The following is an 11,522-nucleotide window of genomic DNA, read 5'->3' on the forward strand; positions in this document are numbered from 1 at the left end:
GCATCATCCCTATCCTGAAAGGTCAGGGCGCACGCCTAGGTTTTGGATTCAGTCCCTAGTTGGGGTGCATGCAAAGGGCGACCACATGATGCTTCTCTCTCACATTGATGTTTCTCTCTCTTCCTTCCTCTCTCTAAAATTAGTAAACATATCCTCGGATGAGACTATAAAAAATAAAACAGAAGGAGAAGACTAACCCATTGTAAGCATCCTGCATCTTGTTAATTCTCAAACTGTGAAGTAGGCATCATTTTATAAATGAGAAACAGGCTCAAATTATTACTGAGGCTCACTGAACTACCCAAGTTCACATAACTAATAGGTATTTTACCAGGAATTGAGATCCAGGTCTCTCAGGTGCCAACGACCATAGTACTGCCTCAAGAAGATTAAGATGGAATCAGGATTGGGGGAAAATATCTCAACCATCAATATTCAGAACTGTAGAGTCAGATGACGTAGGATTATCTCCCCAGCCCTACTCACTGTTACGTAGAAAGTCAACTTCCTCTGGGCTATAATCTCTTTGTTGGCATAATGAAGCTAACCTAACAGTTATTTTACTTGCTTTGGGTTTGTTGTAAGAATCTAATGAGATAGTATTATATAGTGAACAAATGTTTCTTCATATTATAATGCTTTGTGAGTGCTCAGCTTGTGTCTTCTATCTAAATTCAATTCTCTGGGAAGAAACGGATTCATTTAAATTCTAAATTATTCCCTTTTACAATAAAAATGAAAACTGGATCCTATTTAATGAACTTTTCAATAGTTGGTTACCAGCTTTTGCAGCAGGCATACATATGTCTGCAAACATAGAAATTTCTATAGAAGGCAGTTCATATGCAGTTTAAAGAATTAACCAGTTATAATTATTCCTTCTCATATATATGCTTCAAGGGTTTTTTCAATATTGTTTATTTTCATCATTAGAAGTAAAATCTCTGTGCCCAGAGACTGTGTGTGTTACTTGATGCAGTGCATGAATTAACTCATTAATCAAGTGATTCCTGAACTGCTACCATATTCTAAGCTCTATGCTAGGTACTGGGTATACAGAGCAGAATAAGATACAGCCTATGCCCTCAAGGATCTCACAGGTGTGGGGAAGAGGCACATAAATAGTACAGGTAAATCAAAATGCAGTGGGGAGGTTTTTTAAAACAGGACACAAAAAGCAGTGACCAATAAGGGGAAAGATTAGTAAATGGAACTTAAAAATCAAGAACTTCTCTTCATTGAAAGACATCATTAAGAGTGAAAAGGCAAACCACCAACAGGAGAAAACATTCATCACACACATATCTGACAAAGGTCTCATCTTGGGAATTCTAAAGAACTCCTATAAACCAGTAAGTAAAAGACAAAGAACCAGTAAAAACTGGGCAAACAACTTGAGCAGGCAGTTCTCAAAAAAGGATCTCCAAATGACCAATAAGTATATGAAGAGATGTTTACTCATCATGAAAATGCAAATTAAAACCACAATGAGATACTGCTAAACATCTACCAGAATGCCTGTAATTAAAAGTGCTGGTGAGAATGTGAAGCAACTGGAACTCTCATACACTGCTGGTGGGAGTGCAAATGGGACTACTTTGGGTAACTGTTTGACAATATCATTTGTCAAAATTAAATATCCATATTCACCTACCCTATAACTCAGCAATTTCACTCCTACATATATTCCCTGGAAAAAATTAGTGTATAGATACGTCCTCCAAAAGACATGTATACGAATATTCATAGCAGTATTGCACAAAAATTTGTGCACTCGGAGGGGAGGGGCGGTCCCTCAGCCTGGCCTGTGCCCTCTCGTAGTCTGGGACCCCTCCGGAGATAACTACCTGCTGGCTTAGGCTTGCTCCCAGGTGGCAAGGGCAAACCCAATCCCGAGGTGCAGCCCCTGCTCGGGCTCAAAGCAGGGCCGATTGGAGAGTTGGGGCGCCTTCCCCTGTCATGCACAGAGCAGGGCAGATTGGGAGGTTGCGAGGCCCCCCTCAGTCACGCTCAGAGTAGGGCCGATTGGGGGGTTGGGGCACCGCCCCCGTCACACTCAAGGCGGGGTCGATGGGGAGGTTGCGGCGCCACCCCCTGTCACGCACAGAGCAGGGCCCATCTGGGGGGGTTGGGGCTCCGTACCCTGTCATGCACAGAGCAGGGCCTATCAGGGGGTTGGGGCACTGCCCCCTGTCATGCACAGAGCAGGGCCGATCAGGGGGTTGAGGCGCTGCACCCTGTCACACACAGAGCCACAGGGCGATCAGGGGGTTTGGGCACTGCCCCCTGTCACGCTGATCCTGGTGCTGGGAGGCCTCGCGGCTCCGCTGATCCGGGTGCTGGGAGGCATATTACCCTTTTACTATATAGGATAGAGGCCTGGTGCACGTGTGAGGGCCAGCTCGTTTGCCCTGAAGGGTGTCCTGGATCAGGGTGGGGGTCCCCACTGGGGTGCCTGGCCAGCCTGGGTGAGGGGCTGAGGGCTGTTTTCAGGCCAACTGAAGCTCCCAACTGCTCCTTTTTTCTTTTTTATTCTGGGCCAGCTTTAGCTCTGGCTCCAGCTCTGAGGCCTCTGCTGCTGAAAGAAGGCATCTGGTTTGTTTCGGTTCTATAATCGAAACTCTGTATCAACTCCAGCTCTGAGATCGCAGGCTCGCTGAAAGCAGGTTTCTGGGGTTTTGTTTAGCTTCTATATTTGTTACAATGTTTCTTAAACTGCAAGCTCAGAGGCCGTCAAGGCTGGTGGGGAACGTTGGAGTCCTCCATCACTGAAGCAAGGAAGCCTCATGTTAGTTTCAAGCTGCCTGGCTGCCGGCCGCCATCTTGGCTGGCAGTTAATTTGCATATCTCGCTGATTAGCCAATGGGAAGGGTAGCGGTCATACGCCAATCACCATGTTTCTCTTTTATTAGATAGGATAGGCAAAAATTGAAAGTAGTCCAAATGTCCATCAACAGTAGACTAAATTGTAATATTGTCATACAATGGATAATAGCAATTAAAAAAATGAATTATATAATGAATGAATCTCACAGATATAATAGTGAAGAAAGCCAGGCACAAAAAGGTACACATGTATGATTCCATTTTTATGAAATTCCAGAACAGCCAAATGCTAATTTATATATATAAAAGCCTAAGTGACCGTTATGACCGAATGATCGGAATGACTGGTCAACCAGTCACTATGACGTGCACTGACCACCAGGGGGCAGATGCTCAATGCAGGAGCTGCCCCCTGGTGGTCAGTGTGCTCCCAACCTCCTGCAGCTGGCCAGCCCCCATCAGCCCCTTGTGCTAAACCATTCCGACCTGCCTCTGGGTCAGGGTTTTGTTCATAGCAGAGCAGCTCCCTTGCTGCGATCCATTGAAAGTCAGCCCTCAACCAAGGGTTTGTCTCACTCCCATCCTCTCCCTTTCCTGGGGGCCACCCGCCTGCTGCGGTGGCAGCATGGTGGCCAGGGAAGGGGGGGAATGGGGAACCGCGTGGTGGGGGGGCAGCATCAGCATCTGGTGTCCGTTCCTTCCACACCCAGCCCAGCGACCATCACCTCCTCTCTTGACCCTGCTGGGGCCTTCGGGCCCTGGGCTGGGACGGGAAACTGGGGGTGAGTGGTGGTGGACGTGGCCCCTTTCCCAGTGGGGCCAAGAGCCAGCACCCTCCTTGGAGCCAGTGGCCAACCTCCTGCGGTCCCTCCCCCTGGCCAGCCAACCTCCCATGGTCCCTCCCCCCTTGTGCATGAATTCATGCACCGGGCCTCTAGTCAATGATAAAAGCCAAATGGAAGTCAACACTAGGGATAGAGATAATAATGGGAGGGATCACAATAGAGACTTCTGGGGATTTGGAGAAGTCTTATATCTTGATCTGTGGAGTGTTGTCTAGGTGCACATGTGAAAATATTTATCAAGTTTTATAATTAAGATTTGTGCTGTTTGCTATATGTATGTATGTAATACCTAAATTTAAAACAACAGAAAAAAAAATATAAAACAACAGTCCTAACCGGTTTGGCTCAGTGGATAGAGGGTTGGCCTGCAGACTGAAGGGTCCCAGGTTCGATTCTGGTCAAGGGCATGTACCTTGGTCGCAGGCACATCCCCAGTGGGGGGCATGCAGGAGGCAGCTGATGGATGTTTCTCTCACATCGATGTTTCTAACTCTCTATCCCTCTCCCTTCCTCTCTGTAAAAAAATCAATAAAATATATGTAAAAACAAACAAACAAACAAAAAAACCCCCCAACAACAACAGTGTAATAGGAGCACAAAGAAAGAAGTGCCTAACTCTGAGTAAAGAAATCAGGGAATCATGCCGAAACCGGTTTGGCTCAGTGGATAGAGCGTCGGCCTGCGGACTGAAGGGTCCCAGGTTCGATTCCGGTCAAGGGCATGTGCCTGGGTTGCCGGCACATCCCCAGTGGGAGATGTGCAGGAGGCAGCTGAGCGATGTTTCTCTCTCATCGATGTTTCTGACTCTCTATCTCTCTCCCTTTCTCTCTGTAAAAAATCAATAAAATATATTTAAAAAAAGAGAAAGAAATCAGGGAATCAGGGAAGATTGCCCAGCTGGTATGGCTCAGAGGTTGAGCATCAACCTATGAACCAGGAGGTCATGGTTCAATTCTCAGGCAGGGCATATGCCCAGGTTTCAGGCCCCCCAATGGGGGACATGAGAAGGCAGCCAATCAATGACTCTCTCATCACTGATGTTTCTCTCTCTCCCTCCCTTTCTGAAATCAATAAAAATATCTTTAAAAAAAAAGAAATCAGGGAAGACTTCTCTGGGAATGTTTGAACTGGACCTTGAATAGGAACTTGTTAAAATGGGATTGCAGATCAGAGAAGACAAATACTATATGATTTTATTTATATGTGGACTCTAACAAAAACCAAAATAAACAAACAAAATAGAAACAGACTCACAGATACAGTGAACAAACTGATGGTTGCTAGATGGGAGGAAAGTTGGAAGACTGGTGAAAAAGATGCAGGGATTAAGAAGTACAAATTGGCCCTAGCTGGTTTGGCTCAGTGGATAGAGCATCGGCCTGCAGACTGAAGGGTCCGGGTTTGATTCTGGTCAAGGGCACATGCCCAGGTTGTGAGCTCAATCCCCCAGTAGGGGGCATGCAGGAGGCAGCCAATCAGTGATTCTCTCCCCTCATGGATGTTTCTATCTCTCCCTCTCCCTTCCTCTCTGAAATCAATAAAAATATATTTTTAAAAAAGGAAGTACAACTTGGCAGTTACGAAGTAATCAGGGGTGTAAAGTACAGCACAGGGAATATAGTCAATAATATAATAACTATGCATGGTGAGTCCTAGACTTTTTTGGGGAATCACGTCATAAGTTATATAAATGTCTAATCACTATGCTGTATAATGTTTTAAAAATCATAAAAATGTCTATCCATCGACTTGTAATCCTATTCTTGGGAATTTATCTCAAAGAAATAATTAAACATAGGATGAAAGCTATATGCATCACTTAAAATGTTAAAAAAAACCCACCAAAAAATAGAAACAATCTAAATGTCTAATAAAAAGGATAAATTAATTAATGCCTGAGCAATATTATATAGACTCTAGAGGCCCGGTGCATGAAATTCGTGCACAGGTAGGGTCCCTAGGCCTGGCTGGCAATCAGGGCCAATTGGGACCTTCCTTTCCCCAGCTAGTAGATGAAATAATAATATATATATTTCTCTTCTCTTATAGTCCTACTAGAGGCCTGGTGCACAAAATTCATGCATGGGTAGGGTCTCTAGGCCTGGCCAGTGATTAGGGCCGATCAGGGTCTTTCGGCTGCCGGCCAGGACCTTCCTTCATTCTGTGCTGCCCCTGGTGGTCAGCACACATCATAGCGAATGGTCGAACTCCCAAACTCCTGAGTGGACAATTTGCATATTAGCCTTTTATTATATAGGATTACAAGGATTATTATGGAAGCTGTAGAATCATAGAAAAGTTTATATTTCATAATTAGTGAAAAAGGCAATATATATTACTACTATACTTATGTAAAATGGGCTATGTATATGGACAAAGTCTAAAATGAAACATGCAAATATAAAAATCATTGCATAAAAAGATTATGATGCCCTGACCAGTGTGGCTTGGTACACTGAAGGTCGCAGTTTCAAAACCCAATAAGGGCACATAGTTAGGTTGGGCATGAGAAGCAATGGATTGGTGTATCTCTCTCACATTGATATTTCTCTCTCTCTTCCTTCCCTTCTCTCTAAAATCAGTGAACATGTCCTCGGGTGAGGGTTAAAAAACATGTTACGGACCCGGCCCCAAATGTTAACAGGACCAAGGTGGAGGAAGGGCGGTGCATGAAACCTAACACGTGAATCTGAAAGAAAGACAGTGACCGTGTCCATGGATAAAAGGAGAAAACAGGAGGAAATCTCCGAGAAGCGCCCGGAGATAGAGGGGGAGACGCTGCAGCACCGGCACCTGAAGAAAAAGCCCCTGCGGGAGAGCTGGCTGCCGGACGGACGGAGTCGGAGTCGGCGGGGCGGCGGGAAGGAGCGGGAGGAGCTGAAGAGGCAGAACCAGCAGGACCAGCGCCAGACCCAGGCCCGGGGCCAGGGCGTCCTCCGGCTTGAAAAAGGGATCCCAGACCTTGAAAGGGCTGAGCTGCAGATCTGGACTCATGAAGAGGCGATTTTAAAGAAACTAACATCCGTGGAGAGGACAACGAAGACACAATAAGGTCTGTGAAGGCGGAAAAGGAAGCAACGCCAGGAGAGTCGATTGAAGACATCTGGGCTAATATCCCCGACCTTCCAACATCCTACGTCCCTTCCCGACTAAGGAAGGAAAGGAATGGTGGACTAGAAGACGATGAGCAAAATAGAAAAGCCCTGGACGCCGTGGAAATCAAGGTGGAGAAAGACCTGAAGACGGGCGAGAGCACAGTTCTGTCCTCCATCTGCTGCCGTCGGAGGATTTCACGGGCGGGCGAGCGGGTGAAAGTGTAGACGACGGGCGGGCGCAAGTCGGTGCACGCAGGCAGCTCCGACCACAGGGCCGCGCTCAACGGCCGGGGGGCCCTGGAGGAGGAGGACCTCCTGAGACAGGCGTCCGAGAGGAGCTCCGGTCCCCGAGCCCGGCGACGCCAGCCCCTTCTGCAGGCCCGCCACCCCGCAGAGGGAGAAGGCAGCCCTCGGACCCACCTCCAAGAAAGGATCCAGAGGCGACAGGAACCACTCCGTCCACCACGTGGACAACGGGCTGTCGGGGGAGAGGGGTGACCACTGGCACCCACACAACCCCCCTCGGCCGACTCCTCACCCCCGCCGATGGGTGACTCCACCAGCGGGGAGGCTGCGGCCGCTTGGGAAGGAGCGGATGGGACAGACGGGACGCCGGACAAGCAGGCGCCCTCCCGCAAGGCAAGGCCGGGCCCCAGAGGAGGGCTCGCTCGGAGGTTTGAGCGCCAGAGCCCTTCTCCCACGTGGCAGGGGCCGAGGAAGACGTGCGATTCAACATCGTGCACTCGCTGCCTTCTGACATGGACGGCGCGGAGCCCGTGACCATGATCTTCATGGGGTACCAGCAGGCAGAAGACCATGCGGAGGAGAGGGGCTCCTGACGGGCTATGACGGCGTCATCCATGCCGAGCTGGTTGTCATCGATGAGGAGGAGGGCGAGGGAGAAGCTGGGGAACCTGCCCCCCGGCCCAGGGCGCCCTGCGGTCAGGCGCAGCAGCGGGCCAGGCCAACACCTCTCCGCCGAGAGAGCAAGAGGAACGCCTGGGCAGCCCTGTCCGCCCGCCTCCACATGCTGCTCAGATAGCGCAGGGGAGTCGCTCACAGCTTTAAGGATAAGAATGGAAAAGCTGGGGAAAAGTTATCTGAGAGAGAGGTGTACCAGCTACATAAGCATACTTTGGAGAAGAAACTACGAAATGTTTGCCACTTTCTCCCCTGGATACTGTGTTTCTTTCTTTTTCTTTTTGATCCAAAAAAAAAAATTACAATTATATCCATATTAAGCCATTTGAGTAAGCAGTAGCCATTATTTGTAAAAACAGAAAAATACTTATATTGCAAAAAAGCTGGGAGAACAAACACTCAACTTTTCCAGTTACTTGACGTGATTCAGCGGGGGTGAAAACCAGAATATTTTTATTGTATTGATACCAAAACATTTCTAATAAGAGCTTGTTAGATTTAAGCATAAAGTTATTTAAAATAAAAGCAAACAAAAAAACATGTTATGGTGAAATATATTCTTATTTCTTATAGATTGCCCTCATAATAAAGTTATTTTTTAAATCTTAAAAATAGGGGTGGGGGTCACCGATCTCCCACCCAGGGAGCACCACCAAGTAAGTGTTCAGCAGTCTGGTGTGACTGTGCTACAAAGATGATAGTGGCTTGGGACTTGAACAAAAATGTCAGAAGGCACCATGTAAGTAAAGGAGCTATTGAACACACCCAGTGAGCTAAGAGCAAAGCAAGGAGGGTGACAAAGACAACATGGGGCCTTCTGCTCAGGCCTGCTCTCCCAGAGCCCCAATTCTGCACTGAATGAAACAGACATGGGCAGCTGGTATGTGAAACAGTGTTGCTGCTTGGGAAAGAAGGGAAGGTAAGATATTTCTCCACATGGGTTTGATTACAGAAACTAATATTCTTTTTTTTAAAGATATTTCTCACGGGTGCGTCCTCTGACTCATGAAGACGTTTTAGCTCACGAGGCCATGCCTCCCGGTTCCTTTCTTTGGGTCACATGAAAATGAGCAGCGGGTGGGTCATCAGGAGAGGGCTCTCCAGGAAGAGGAAAGTGCCTTTAAAGGAAGCCTGTGGGCAGTGGTGGGGGCGCACACACTCACACACACACACACTCGCGTGGGGTGACCTCGCCATATATACAGAGCCGCCCTCGCCTCCTCGAGGGTCCTGGAGGAGGATCCCTGGGTGGGGTCCTGCAGGAATCCCGGCTGGAGCTGACAGGAGTCAGGCCCACTCTGAAGGTTCTCTCCAGCTTCTCTCTCTCCCTCCTGCTTTTTGCCACGGGATGCAGGTAAGTAGGAATGAGAGGGCCCAGTGAGGTAATGGCCAGGAGACAGTGTGGCCTAGCAGTTCAGAGCACTCAAAGGAGCCTGGCTCTGCCACTGAGCAGTTGTGCGACGTCGGGTAGTTCATGCAACTTCTCTGTGCCTCAGTCTCTCTGTCCACTTCAGGCCTTTAAGTGTGCTTCCCCTACTTTCCCCTTCCCGGTGTGGCCTAAGCCCGTCGCCAGTCCAGTGTCGCTTGGACGGCACTTCCCCAGGAGGCTCTACCTCATGCCTGCAGGGCAGGATTCCTCCAGGTGCTCCCGTCACACCGGGAGGTGGACGCCTCTGCTGGGCACTTGCTTAGGGCCTTGTCAGCATCCCCACCGGACCTGGAGTTCCTCAAGAGAACAGACTGTATCTGAGTCGCCAACGTACCCCTGACCCCTGGCATAGTGCCTCGCAGAAAGTGGTCCCCTAAATATTTGGCTGTTCATGAAAGAATGAAAGAAAAGCCTGGCTGGTGAACAAGGTAGGCAGACACAGGGAACTGGCAGCCCCCTCCTCCATTGGACTTAGTTGACCACTTATTTTGTTGCCCAGACATCCAGCCCAGGGTCTGTTCACCCAGCCGGGATCTCCGGTTGGAACATGGCCTCCCCTGAAGCCTGATTTTAAGGTTTTTACCTTATGATCCTGCTTGTCCCTTCCGATATCAAATTAGCCAACCTCTTTGCTAATCTCCTGGCTCACATTTTTGGAAGCATTTCTCAGAATGTTGTGGTTTCTAGGAAAACAAAGTCAGGGAGAGAAAGTGAAACTCAAACGAAGCCCTGGCCCTCCTGGACGGAGCATCATAGTTAGTCCTGTGGGCGTGAGATCAGCCAGGATTCTCCGATTTCCACTTCTCCAGAGGCCAGCCTCAGCTTCTTAGTTTCCCCTCTGCATGCCCATATTCTTTTGTTTCCCTTCTAAAACTTTCCTGACAGGAAAATTTCACAGAGCAGAGATGGTCAGGGGGCGGTTATGTTGGTGGTCTGGTCTAGACAGGCTTCCTCATAGGAAGAATGACTTGAAGGTGGCTGGAGCCCAGTTGGTCTAGAGACCACGCTTGAAAGTCCAACCTCACACCAGTCCTCACTGGGGCCCTCAACAAAACGTCAGTCCTCTGGTGGGGTGTGGGTTAAAGTGGTTGCTTGCCAACACCCCTTCCTCCCCGAATTGATCCATTCACTGGAACAGAGAGCCCGGCCCTCGGTGACAAGACAGTCTGGGGAGGGAGGTTGCCCAGACACACACTTGCATCCCAAACTGCGGGGAGGACTGTTATCCTATCGGGGCTCTGCCTCCTGACAGCAGGCGGGCTCTTCACCCCAGGACCTGAGAAGGAACAACTGGTACTCGGGGCCTAAGTCAGGAAAAGAGGCCTCGCGTGATGGGTCAGCTTGGGGAGAGGGGAGGAGACAGGACACCTCGACTCTCCTGGTCCCTGATCTGCACCCTTGCTGTCCGGCTCCTTGTATCCCTGGGGTTCTGTTCCTTCACAGCCTATCCCAAACTGCCCCAGCACATGTCCCCTCTCCATTGAAATCTGCTTTTTGTTGTTTTTTTTCCACTGAAATCTGAGCTTTCATCAGAGACAAATTATTCAATTCACTGTGAGAAACAAGGCATAGAGAGTGAAGACCCCGTGGAGAGGGCACATGGGGAAGGCAACTCATCACACTGAAATGCAAATGCCATTGAAGCAGGAACTTCCCTGTTGGCAGGAGCCCGGAAATGAGCTTGGGCTCTGAGACAAGGGGGAGCAAAGGTCACCAAGGGCTGTGGGGGCTGGGGAATGAGGGAGAAGGGCAGGAGCATCCCCCAATCAAGAGCCCTACTCAGTGCTCTGTCTGGCATCAGTCTCTCTACCATAAACGTCAGTCTGGACAAAATAAAAATTTAGGGTAGTCATTCCTAGGAAGGAATCCAGAAAGATGGTAGGATCAGAGAGGGCACACTTGGGACTTCATAATATTAGCAGTAATGACCTCTTTGTAAACTGTTGTATTTACATGTTTAATTATCCCATGCAATTTATAAGTACAAATATATTATATACATTATGTTTAATTTTTTAAACACTGAAATATTTTATTATATGTATATGTATATGTGTAAGAGAGAGAGAGAGAATGATCCATACATTTAAAAAATATTATGTGCAAAACCATGTGTTAGAAAGGAGTGTCAAGACCCTTAAGATGAGACAGACATGTAACTGAATACAAAGTGGCAACAGGCCACTTCTTCAGGAAGTCATGATATTGACCTTTTTTCAGATCCACATTGATGTGAGTTTACCCTAATAATAATATATATATCTATTTCATATATATATATCCTATCTAATAATAGACAAAGATGGTAATTAACCATACCTCTGCTATGCTTCCCATTGGCTAATCAGTAGGATATGCAAATTAACTGCCAACAAAGATGGCAGCCGGCAGCCACGCAGCTGAAGC

At 48.1% G+C, this 11,522-nt stretch overlaps 1 pseudogene; it reads left to right on the plus strand.

Moving 5' to 3' along the window:
- Window positions 1-6,386: 6,386 nt before the first annotated feature.
- Window positions 6,387-7,808, plus strand: LOC102763343 (annotated as a pseudogene).
- The last annotated feature ends 3,714 nt before the right edge of the window (window positions 7,809-11,522 follow it).

The sequence above is a fragment of the Myotis davidii genome, unplaced genomic scaffold, assembly GCF_000327345.1.
Source record: "Myotis davidii unplaced genomic scaffold, ASM32734v1 scaffold571, whole genome shotgun sequence".
NCBI classification, from domain to species: domain Eukaryota; kingdom Metazoa; phylum Chordata; class Mammalia; order Chiroptera; family Vespertilionidae; genus Myotis; species Myotis davidii.